The 11,149-nt window shown below is 47.3% G+C and overlaps 1 protein-coding gene across 3 annotated transcripts in view; it reads right to left on the reverse strand.

The window, feature by feature from the left end:
• Positions 1-11,149, reverse strand: part of GABPB1 (GA binding protein transcription factor beta subunit 1) — a 76,321-nt gene that overhangs the window by 24,558 nt on the left and 40,614 nt on the right. The window lies entirely within an intron of this gene.

An 11,149-nucleotide genomic window follows, 5' to 3' on the forward strand; every position in this document is an offset into this window, starting at 1 on the left:
GGGGGGGGGGGGGGGAGCCTTTTTGCAGAGTTTGCAAGATAGCAAGAACCTGAAAAATAATAAGTATGAAGCAGTTTTATAAACTCCTATCAAATGTAATTAGTAAATAAATGGAAATAAAGCACACTTTTTTGTTAGTGTACTTCATTGGACTAACAGCAAGGTTAACGTACATACAAGTAATGTATTGTGATAAGAGGTGGCAGAACTGTACTATGCACTAGGGCTGTGCAAAGTTTCAGTCCCTGATTCGATTTGGTGGAGATTCAGCCCGATTCGGTGGCCAAATCTCCGAATCAACTAGGAGGACCCTTTAAGTTGTCTGAATTGAATCAGAACCCTCTGAACTGATTTGGAGAGATTCGGTGATTCGGACAGACACAGCTTTAAATGTTTTTCTACATACGTCTAGGCAGCAGCCAGCTCACGAATGCTGCAGTGCTAGGGTGCATGGAACATCTCACAGAATTGCAAGGGCCTCCCCAGCGCGTTCAGCAGCAGACCCAGAAGTGGACCACAAGCACTTCCAGTCCACTTCCAGGTCTACCAGGAAGTGTGCAGGGCGCACCCCCCCCACACCCTCCTGGCTCAGCGACTGGTACCTCCTGGGTCTAGGGGGTTCCTGGGGTCCCCTGTGGCCGATTACTGAGCCAGGGGCAGGGTGGGGGGGCCCCCACAGTGTACTTCCGGGTTTGCTGCTGAACATGTAGGGCCCCCCCCACGTTCCTGCAGGATGCACCATTTGCCTCAGCGTCACAGCATTCATGAGCCGAGCCTGGTATCTCAAGGTATGTAGAAAAAACATTTAAAGCTGTGTCTATGTCCAAATCGTTGATTCTCTGAATCAGCATTGAATCTTCAGATTCGGCCAAATCAAATCAGGGACAGTGATCCAAATCAACAAATCAAATCACTGTCCGTGATTCGGCCAAATCCAAATCGAATAGGGCTCATTTTGCACACCTCTACTGTGCACTAGCTTCCCCGCAGTAACTGTCCATGCATGTGCTCTTTCCTTGCATTAAGTGGAAGTTAACTTGTGGTTACTCAGCTGTGTTACACTAAGGATTAAGCTTATCTGGGGTAAGAGCATGCACACATGCAGTTCTGTCAAACAGTTAATACATGGTAAAGCTATGCCCCCTTCTGCCCTTGGATAAGTTGTTCATATGTCCATATCCTTAGATGTAGTTCTAACAAGATTTATAAAAATGTAAGAACAGAAGAACCGCCATTTACTAGGTCAAACTAGGGGGTCCATCTTGCCCAGTATCCTGTGTCACACACTGGCAGAGAGTGGATGCTGAAAGGGTGAATGAACAGGGTATAACCAGGGTTTTTTCCACTGCTCTTCTCTCACTTGCAGACTCCAGCATTTAAGATATAGGAAGCTCTAATTCAGAGGCTGTACTGTTAACTCCCACACTGAATAGCTACTGAAGCACCTTTCCTTCAAGAATTTGTCCAATCCATTTTCAAATCTGGTTAACCATCAGCTTCTACCACATCCTGTGGCAATGAGTTCCACACTTTGATTACATGCTATGTGGAAAAACTTCCTTTTTGCTAGTTTTAAACTTACTACCTACTAGTTTCATTTTGTGACCCCCAGTTCTTGTATTGTGAGAGATAGTAAATAATAAAATCCTATTTACATTCTCTTTACCATTTAGTATTTTGTAAACCCTTATCATGTCCCCCCTCAAGCATCTCTCTTCTAAACCGAACAGGTCTAGCTTCTTTAGTCTCCCCTCATATGGAAACCCTTCCATACCACTAATCATCCTTGTTGCCCTTCTCTGGACCGTCTCTAGTTCTTCTATATCAGGAGCAGGCAATTATTTCAGGTGGAAGGCTGTTTAATGAGGTTTGGTGAGCTTTTGAGGGCATTAAAAGTAGCCCAGTAGCGTACCGGCACCCGTGGGCCAATGCCTGCATTTGTACCACCCCGCTCCAGGGACAACCTGACCAGGGTGCAGAGCTCCCTCTCCCATCCCACGGCACTTGTATGGGGAAATTAACATTGCTGCACACCAGATGCAGGGGGAAGGGGCAGCAGCTAGAACAGGTAAAGAAACCTACAACCCGCCGGGTGGGTGGACAGGTCACACACCAAACGTGGGAGGCTCTGTGGCTGCAGCTGCTCTGCCCAGCTCTGAAGGGCCTGGCTAACACCCCCACCTCGCCCGGCACCCAGGGGCCATGGCCCCCTCCCATCGGTATGCCACTGGGATAGCCCTGCCCCTTGAGAGTTGCCCTGCCCCCTGGTCACCATCTTGGGACTGGAAGTCCCACCCTAACCCCTGACCTTTGCCATGGTAAGTCCCTCCCCTTGCCCCCCAGAAATGCTCCTTTGGGGAGGGGGTTGCCATTCTAGAACCAGAGAAAAACCAAATCATACACTAGAAATCAAACACCTACTATAACATACTTTAATTTTATTACAAAAAAAATATTTTTGTCATGATTTGTGCTTGTGTACTATACATAGAAGTGATTGCATAATAACTCAAAATAAATTCTTAGTCTTTTATATTGTGTGCATGTGCGGTGGGTGTGTGGGGGGGAGCATAGGGTATCTTGGGAGGTTGTATATATGTGGAAAGATTGTGGGGGAAGGGTGTGTGTGGCATCTGTGGGGTGAGAGACAGTGGGAGGGGTATGGGGACCCCCCCAAACTCCACCCATGGCACAGCAGAAGGGGGTGCTCAGTGAGCTGGTGCCTGGCTCCAGCCAGCACACATTGCAGCAAGGAGCGCAGCCCCCGCCAGGCCATCTGTATCGTGGCACTGCCTGCACTGGTGAGGCACAGGAGGGAAGCCCCACATGCTGGACCTGGCTGTAGTGGGGAAGGCAGCTGCTCAAGTGTGTGGGGCTTCCCTCCAATGTGGTGTGAGTGCAGGGAGTGCCAGCAATAGACGGCCTGGTGCAGGCTGTGCACCTCACTGCAATATGCAGCACTGGCCAGAGCCAGGCACTAGCACTGGGCACAAGTACCCAGAGTGCCCCAGCCTGCTGCTGCCGCTGCTCCCTGCCAGAACTGCACACCGTCTGGGGTTCCCCACACCCTCCCACCCATTCTGACACCCACACATTGCCTAACCAGGCTCCATGCTCCTGCCAGCCCCAGCCCCATGCTCCGTACTCCTGCCCCACCCCTGCTGCTTCCTTACCTGCTGCCTGGAGTGAGTGGGACACAGGGAAGCCCACAGCAGCAGCCACATCCGGAAGCTGTATGCTGACAGGGTCAGGCCCTTTTGCCCACAAGGGTGGAAACAAGGCTCAATAGGCTATGTTGTGGGGGCTGTATTCATGGGTGTGTTGTTCCCATCCTCGTGCGTGGAAGGGCTGGGTAGGGTACAATTCGTTGGTGGGCACTGCAGGACGGATTAAAGTGCCTGATGGGCCTGAATCCAGCCTGTGGCCCGTATTTTGCCCACCCCTGTTCTATATCCTTCTGAGGGGTAGGGACCAGAACTGGGTACAGTATTCAAGGTGTGGATGCACTATGCATTTATAAACGGGATACGATGATACTTTCTGTTTTGTTTACAATTCCTTCCCCAATAATCTCTAACACTGTTTGCTTTTCTGATGGCTTCTAAGCACTGAACTGTTTTTAGAGAACTGTCCCCAATGACTCCCAGACCCTTTTCTTGTGCAGTAACAACCAATGTAGAGTCCATAAAAGATGAAAATTGGGGTTAGAATCTCAGATTACGTAAATCCATATAATATGGATAAGTCAATGGAGTGACCCTGTTTTACATTAGCTGAGAATCTGGCTGAGTGCTTTCAAGTTATAGTGTCTGTACTCTTGGCTACAATAGGTAAAAAATATCTCTAAATATGAAGTTGTGTTGCATAGATATTGTAGATACAACCAGCTAACCTCAGCCTTACGACAGAAAAATCCCACTTACTACAAGGGAAAATCCACAACCTAAAGATGACCTAAAGAAGAATGTGCTGCATTTGAAAACTTACCTAAACTTCTCCCAACTATGCAGTTTGTCCAATAAAAGATATAACCCATAAAAATCCTTTCTTCTCACCATCACAGCTACAACATCATTCCAGCACTACAATCTAACTGTTTATGACCGTATCAAGCAGAACTAGACAAAGAGTACTTAACTAATTCTATTTCCAAACACAAAATATGGAGTGGAAAATTTTACTTTGGAAAGTGAATGAGGTCCAGATGAAGTTAAAAAGGTAGCTTAAGTGCTGCCTAACACTTTTACTTTGTAAAAGTGTTAATAAAGCATTTAAATCTTTCAAACTCATGATTAATTTTGGCAGCAAGCTATCCTGACACATCTACATTACATTTATGAATCATGCTCAAACACAGCAAAGATAATATTCAGAATACTGACAAACTACATGTTATCCATTTTAGGTTATCTTTGTTTGCCCTTTAAGTTATAACAAGCTCCTGTCACAGTCACCCTTAGTTTTGAGAATGTCAACAGAAAAAAACCTATTTAATAAATAAATAAATAGATGCAATACTAATGTGCATAAAGCAACGTAACCAGAAGCACAATCACAGCCTATCAAATATATGTTTATATTCAACATACGTAATGTTAAAAGCAAAAGCTTTGATTTAAGGAATAAACATTAGAAAGCTTTCTATCTACAGAGAGTAAAACTATAACCTATGTCATCACAGAAATGACAGATCTGAGATTGGGTAGATACAATTCTAAGGCTTTCATCTTTCCTATTAATTACAGGGCAATTTAAAATAACTCTTTCATTCAAATAATGATTGCAATCATTGCCTTCTGAAGATTTTTCTGTTTAAAAGGTCACTATCCAAAAGGCAAAAAAAATCCTTAGGAAGTGTTTTTACAAGAGAGCAGTCATATTAACTATATTAAATAAAGAGTGATATGTAAGAAATAGTGAATGCATTTATAATAAACTTAGTCTATCTTAAACAAACACATATCATTGAAAAAAATTCTATTAGGGTTTATTCCTCAGCAATCAGTAATTTGACAGCCACACAATCTGTGTTCCAGGGTCCAAAGCCTAAATGTCAGTTTCTGGAAACAAACACAAGTGGGGGGGTTTCAACCCGCTGGGGCGGGGGGGATGATTTTCCAAAAATGCTTTTTTAATTAAAGGAAGGGCCTTCCTTTGCTCCACATCTATGTATTTCTAGGACACCATCCTATCTAGCACTAACAGATACTTTAATGCCATGTGGAACAGCAGCTACATTACCTCAGTCTCTGAAACAAAAGAGGACTTTTCCTTCTGAAACAGCTGGAGACAAGAACGCTTGGGTATGCACTGGTCAGCCTCACCTCACCTGAGTCCCTGGAAAAATCATGGAGCAGATCCTCAAGGCACCCATTTACAAGGACTTGGAGGAGAAGGTGATTAGGAACAGTCAGCATGGATTCGCCAAGGTCCAACCAACCTAACTGCCTTCTGTGATGAGATGAATGGCTCTATGGAAGTGGGGAGAGCAGTGGACATGATATACCTTGATTTTATCAAGGCTTTTGATACAGTTTCCCATAACATTTTTGAGGAAGCTAAAGAAGTATGATGAGTGGACTGTAAGGTAGATAAAAAATTGGCTGGATTGTCAGGCTCAATGGGTAGTAATCAATGGCTTGACATCTATTTGGCAGCTGGTATCAAGTGGAGTGTCTCAGAGGTTGGTCCTGAGGCAAGTTTTATTCATTATCTTCATCAACAAAATGGGATGGAGTACACCCTCACAAGTTTGCAGATGACACCAAGCTGGGGGGAGAAGTAGATATGCTGGAGGACAGGGCAAGGATTCAGAGAGACCTCAAAAAATTGGATCAAAAGAAATCTCATGAGGTTCAATAAGAACACATACACAGTCTTTAGGACAGAACAATCCCATGCACTGGCCCAGGCAGGGAACCAACTGACTAAGCAGCAGCTCTGTAGAAAAGGACTGGGAGGTTACAGTGGACAATAAGCTGAATATGAGCCAACAGTGTGCCCTCGTTGCAAAGAAGGCTAATGGCATACTGGGCTACATTAGTAGAAGCATTGCCAGGAGATTGAGAGAAGTGATTATTTCCCTCTATCCAGTTCTTCTGAGGCCACTTCTGGAGTACTGTGTCCAGCTGGGGCCCCACATTACAGAAAGAATTTGGAGAAACTGGAGAGTCCAATGGAGGGCAATGAAAAATGGTTAGGGGGCAGAGGAACAGGACTGATGAGGAGAGGCTGAGGAAATTGGGTTTATTTAGTTTGCAGAATAAAAGACTACAGTGGGATTTAATAGCAGCCTTCAACTACCTGAAGGGTGGTAACAAAGAAGATGGAGCTACACTGTTCTCAGTGGTGGCACATGACAGAACAAGGAGCAATAGTCTCCAGTTACAGCAAAGGAAATTTAGGCTAGATATTAGGAAAATCTTTCGCTGGGTACGTAGAAAAGCACTGGAACAGGTTACCCAGAAAGGTGGTGGAATCACCATTCTTGGAGGTTTTTAAGACCCAGATAGACAAAGCCTTGACTGGGATGATATTGTTGGGGTTTGTCCTACTTTGAGCAGGAGGCTGAACTAGCTCAGTGTTTATCAACCCATGGGTCATGACACAAGTGGGTTGAAAGAATATATGAAAGGGTCATGAACAAATTTAAAAAATGGATTATATTTTAAAAGAGAAAAACATGGGGAACAGCAGGTTTCCCCTTGCAGGCTGGCAGAGTCATGGCCTGACATGTAACTGGCTGCTGGGAGGAGGTCAGCGGAGCACAGCCCCCCACCCTGCCCCTAGTCTGTTACTCTTTGCACTGCTGGCGACATGACTGGCACAGGGGTCCTGGTGGCAGCAATGTGTCTCAACGCCCTGCTCCACTCTCCCATGCTGAGTTCAGCTCCTGCTCATGCTGGTCTGGCCAGGCTGCAGCCCTGTCCATGCTGTGGGTGGACAAATTTGAAAAGGTATGTGCCCCCTATGCCCCACAACCCACCCCACACACTGAGGGTATGTGTCCTGGCGGTCGGGGTAGCAGGGCAGTGGGTCAGGAGCAAGGGGCACCAGCAGGGCCCGAAGGCTGTTTTCTACTTAAGCTATTTACTGGGTTGGGACTGGCCATTGATGTTTACAAATGGGCCCTGGTATAAAAAGGTTGAGAACCACTGGACTAAATGACCTCCTGAGGTCCCTTCCAACCCTAATTTTCTATGATTTACCTCAAACACACACTCCATGTGCACATTTGGAGTCAGGTTGTCAATTCAGTTAATTTTGCTTTTATTCTTATATAGCTACCCTACTACAAGTATTTCACTATGTTTGGCTCCAAACTGCCTCAGATAAAAACTTTTCTACACTGAAAATCCTAAAAAAACTTCAGAACAGCAATGCTGACTGTTACAATGCCTGTATCCAGAGGGTACCCATGGTGCCCCCACATAGCAAACCCTGTCCCCACTCCTACTCTGCCTGTCTAGGGCAGGGGTGCTCAGCCTCTGGCCTGTGGCTAAATGCAGCCCGTGGAGCCAGCTTATCTGACCCACAGGGCTCCCCATGGGTTCAGAAGTTTGATGGCAGGGGAGCAATGACCATAAATGTAGCCACTCTCCCCCTTACCAACTTCCCAAACCCCAAGCCCTGTGTGGCTGGTCAGGGCCCAGCTGCGCACCCCTCCCCTGCAGGGCCGGGCCACATCCCCTCTCCCCCACAAGGCCAAGCCACACTCCCTTTCCCCCCAGTGGCCAGCTGGGGCCAGGCCATGCCCCTTTCCACTCAGGGGGGCTAGGTCACACCCCCTTCTCCCCACACAGCCAGGCTGGGGCTGGCCCATGCTCCCTTTCACCACTTGGGCCTGGCCATACCTCCTTCCCCCCATGAGGCTGGGTCAAGCTCCTTTCCCCTGCAGGGCTGGTTGGGTCTGACCTGCCCTCCACCCCCCTCCGTGTGGCCAAACAGTATCTGCTGTGCCTGCCCTGGGCACTGGATTGGGACCACTGGCTGGATCCAGCCCACAGTCAGATTAGGCAGTGCTCATCTGATCTGCAGGGGAAAGTTTGAGCACCACTGTTCTACGGTATCACCCTGCCACCTCACCCACTCTTGCCTGGTCCCCCAAGCTATCTTCCCATCCCACGTGCCATGCCTTGATGGAACATTAGTACAAAATTAGGGAGGCTGCCTTCAGAGACTGGGATGAGACCTCAGGTACTGCACCCTGCTCATCATGGGTGGCCTCACTCTGGCCTGATTTCTTCTCTATCTCCTGAGCAGGGTGTCCTTCCTTCACATTGGCCTCAGCCACCACCTTGTGTGTTCATATCCATTTCTCTCTTTCTGTTTTGGGCCCTGGGTCCTGTGTCAATGCTCTGGACCCCAGGCCCTATCCCTCTGTACTGCATCAGATTCAGTGCTCTAGGTCCAAAGCCCACTAATTAAAATGCTCCATTCCTCCCTTGCACCAATCCTTCCTTGTGGTTACAAATCATGGCCTTCAGCCTCCTAATAGCCACACCCAAGCCTCCTGGATCTACTCGCTGCAGCTGCCCTTGCCCTACCTTGGCCTTAGCCCACTAGACACCCTCTCTCTACCTTGGCACTGGCTGCAGCCCACTGGATCTTAAGGCTGCAACTCACAGTACTGGACCCCTCATTCTGCAGCTTCAAAATACAGAGTGGCACCCACACTGTACCTCCTCTCCTTAAGCCATTCCTGAACCTCCTGGTCCAGAACAGCAAAAATAACCAACTGGGCCCCAACAGCACCCTGGGGTACCCGATTGCTCTGTATATGCTTAGTTCACTTTGCTCTCCAGAGAGCTTTCCTCCCTATGACACTTGGGACCAGAGGGTGCCTCTAGCCCTGAAGCCAACCCTATATACATAATTCAAAGACAGGCACAGGTGTTTCCCATTAACCAATTCAGACCTGTTTCTCTGCTGCTTGCCTCTGGACAGATTTTTCTCACACTGATTTTGCATTACTTTTGCAATTCCTTATATCAATTTTATGTTTTAAAACCATTTCATCTTCCAGGGGTCCTGATATCAATTCTCTGTCCCTGGGACTTACTATTTCTCTTATTTCTCACTAATTTCATTCAGCATGGCCTCATTTAACAACATTTTTATTCTTGTTTTCTACTCATGTTTTCACACCTTAGTTTTTCCTCTAGCTTCTTACTTGGCCTAATTCAGTAGCATCACTCATATAAGCAACCCTTCTCTAATGGAATAACAATTAAAAGAAAAATAACTCTAGACAAGTTAAGGGTCCACATTTCTCTCTCCTCTGCTTTGTAAAATAGGTTATTTTTTAAATTACAGTCTGTACAGGTCTAATGGGAAAGGACCAAGGGAAAATTAACCTAGACAAGACAGAAGAAAAGTGAATGGTTCCAAACAAAAGGATTGCAGCAAATTAAGTTCCTCCTGCTTCTTTGTTCAGGAGGTATATTTTGGAGGCTATGGGAAAGTAAGAACCAAAAGTAAGGTTTGCTATTTTTTTAAACATACAACTTTTGCTGATGTTACAAAGTACACAGAAAGCATACCTTTAAGTACCCTGTTACGGATACACAAGTGAATACAGGTTTCTTTTGTCTCTCATATATCAATGAAGATGTAAGAAATATGAAACTTATTTTAGTTGGAAAGATTCCCTCTACCGCTCCCCAAGCCTTTCTACCTTCAATGGAGACTCCTGGCACCTGGCTTAGATTTCACTGAATTATTCTCAGGTGTATCTAACAGACATGAGAGCATTAGCCAGTTATCACTTTCTATTTAATAAGGACTTCTGAATAAAACAACAATTAGTACATCCTTTCCCAATACTCTCTTATATTGGGTATGAATTTTCATTCAAATATATGATACTACTTGAAAAATTCTCTAGGCCTTTCCTGAATGGAGTTTGTTTAATTTTAGTTTTCAGTTATCCTCTACAGTTGAAGCACTTTATGGAGTATTCCAGTTATATGTAGATACTATTTTAAGACAGGAAAAATGGATGCCAGTTCCTGCAGTAGATTTTCAAAATACTGGGAGGACAGAATTCAACATAAAGATACAGTGCTCTTGCTAAAGAACTTGAAAAAAGATCATTTTAATGAGTTGTGGAAGCTGTATACTTCTAAAGTACAGGTGGGCAAAATAAGGCCTATAGGCTGGATCTAACCTGCCAACTGAGTGGATCCATAGGTTTCATAGTTTCATAGTTTCCAGGGTCAGAAGGGACCTGAGTAGGTCATCAAGTCCGACCCCCTGCCATGGCAGGAAAGAGTACTGCGGTCAAACGACCCCAGCAAGGTGTTCATCTAACCTCCTCTTAAAGACCCCCAGGGTAGGAGCCTGCACCACTTCTCTTGGAAATTGGTTCCAGATCCTAGCCACCCTGACCGTGAAGTAGCGCCTCCTGATATCTAGCCTACGGCTCCCTCTGCAGCACTCCATATGGGGCCAAGCCCCACCTGCCGCTGCCGGGGCAGCCCAGGCTGTGCTCCAACCCACGCCCGCCAGCCTAGGTCCCGACAGGCACCCACAGCTTCTGGCAAGGTTGTTTCTGGTGCTGCTCTGCTCCCTTCACCCCCAGCAGGAACTGCCAGCCCAGGCCTCAGCCCATGCAGCTCCCAGTGCAGCTGTTCCTAGTGCAGCTGCAGCCAGATGGGTGCTCCTCTGCTCCCTTCACCTCCAATGGCAGCTCCTCCTTCCACTCCTGCCCTTCATGCGCTGCTCTGGGGTTGGGTGGGTGCAGGCAGGAGGGAAGCTTCAGCCAGGCAGCTCCCATTGGAGGTGAGGGAAGCAGAGCACCCCCCACCCAGCCATATCTGCACTGGGAATAGCCCCACCAGAAACTGCGCACTGGCAGGGGCTGAAGCCAGGCTGGTGAGCGTGGGCGGGAGCACGGCACAGGCTGCCCCGGGTCGGGTTCAGCTGCATGTGGACTGCATGGGGGCAACTGCAGACCATATTACCCAGGCGAGATATGCTGCACGTGCCTCATGCATCCCCCTCCCCACCCACCACTGGCTGACTCCTGGAACCTGGTGCCCAGGCAGCGCCCTCTACAGCCCTGCATGCCCCCAACCCCCCACAGGACAGAGTGCCCACCTGTCCCACTCATGGACGCTGCTCCCTGCCTGCCCAAAGCCTCATAGGG

The sequence above is a fragment of the Gavialis gangeticus genome, unplaced genomic scaffold, assembly GCF_001723915.1.
Source record: "Gavialis gangeticus isolate Ggan-Ray unplaced genomic scaffold, GavGan_comp1, whole genome shotgun sequence".
NCBI lineage: Eukaryota > Metazoa > Chordata > Crocodylia > Gavialidae > Gavialis > Gavialis gangeticus.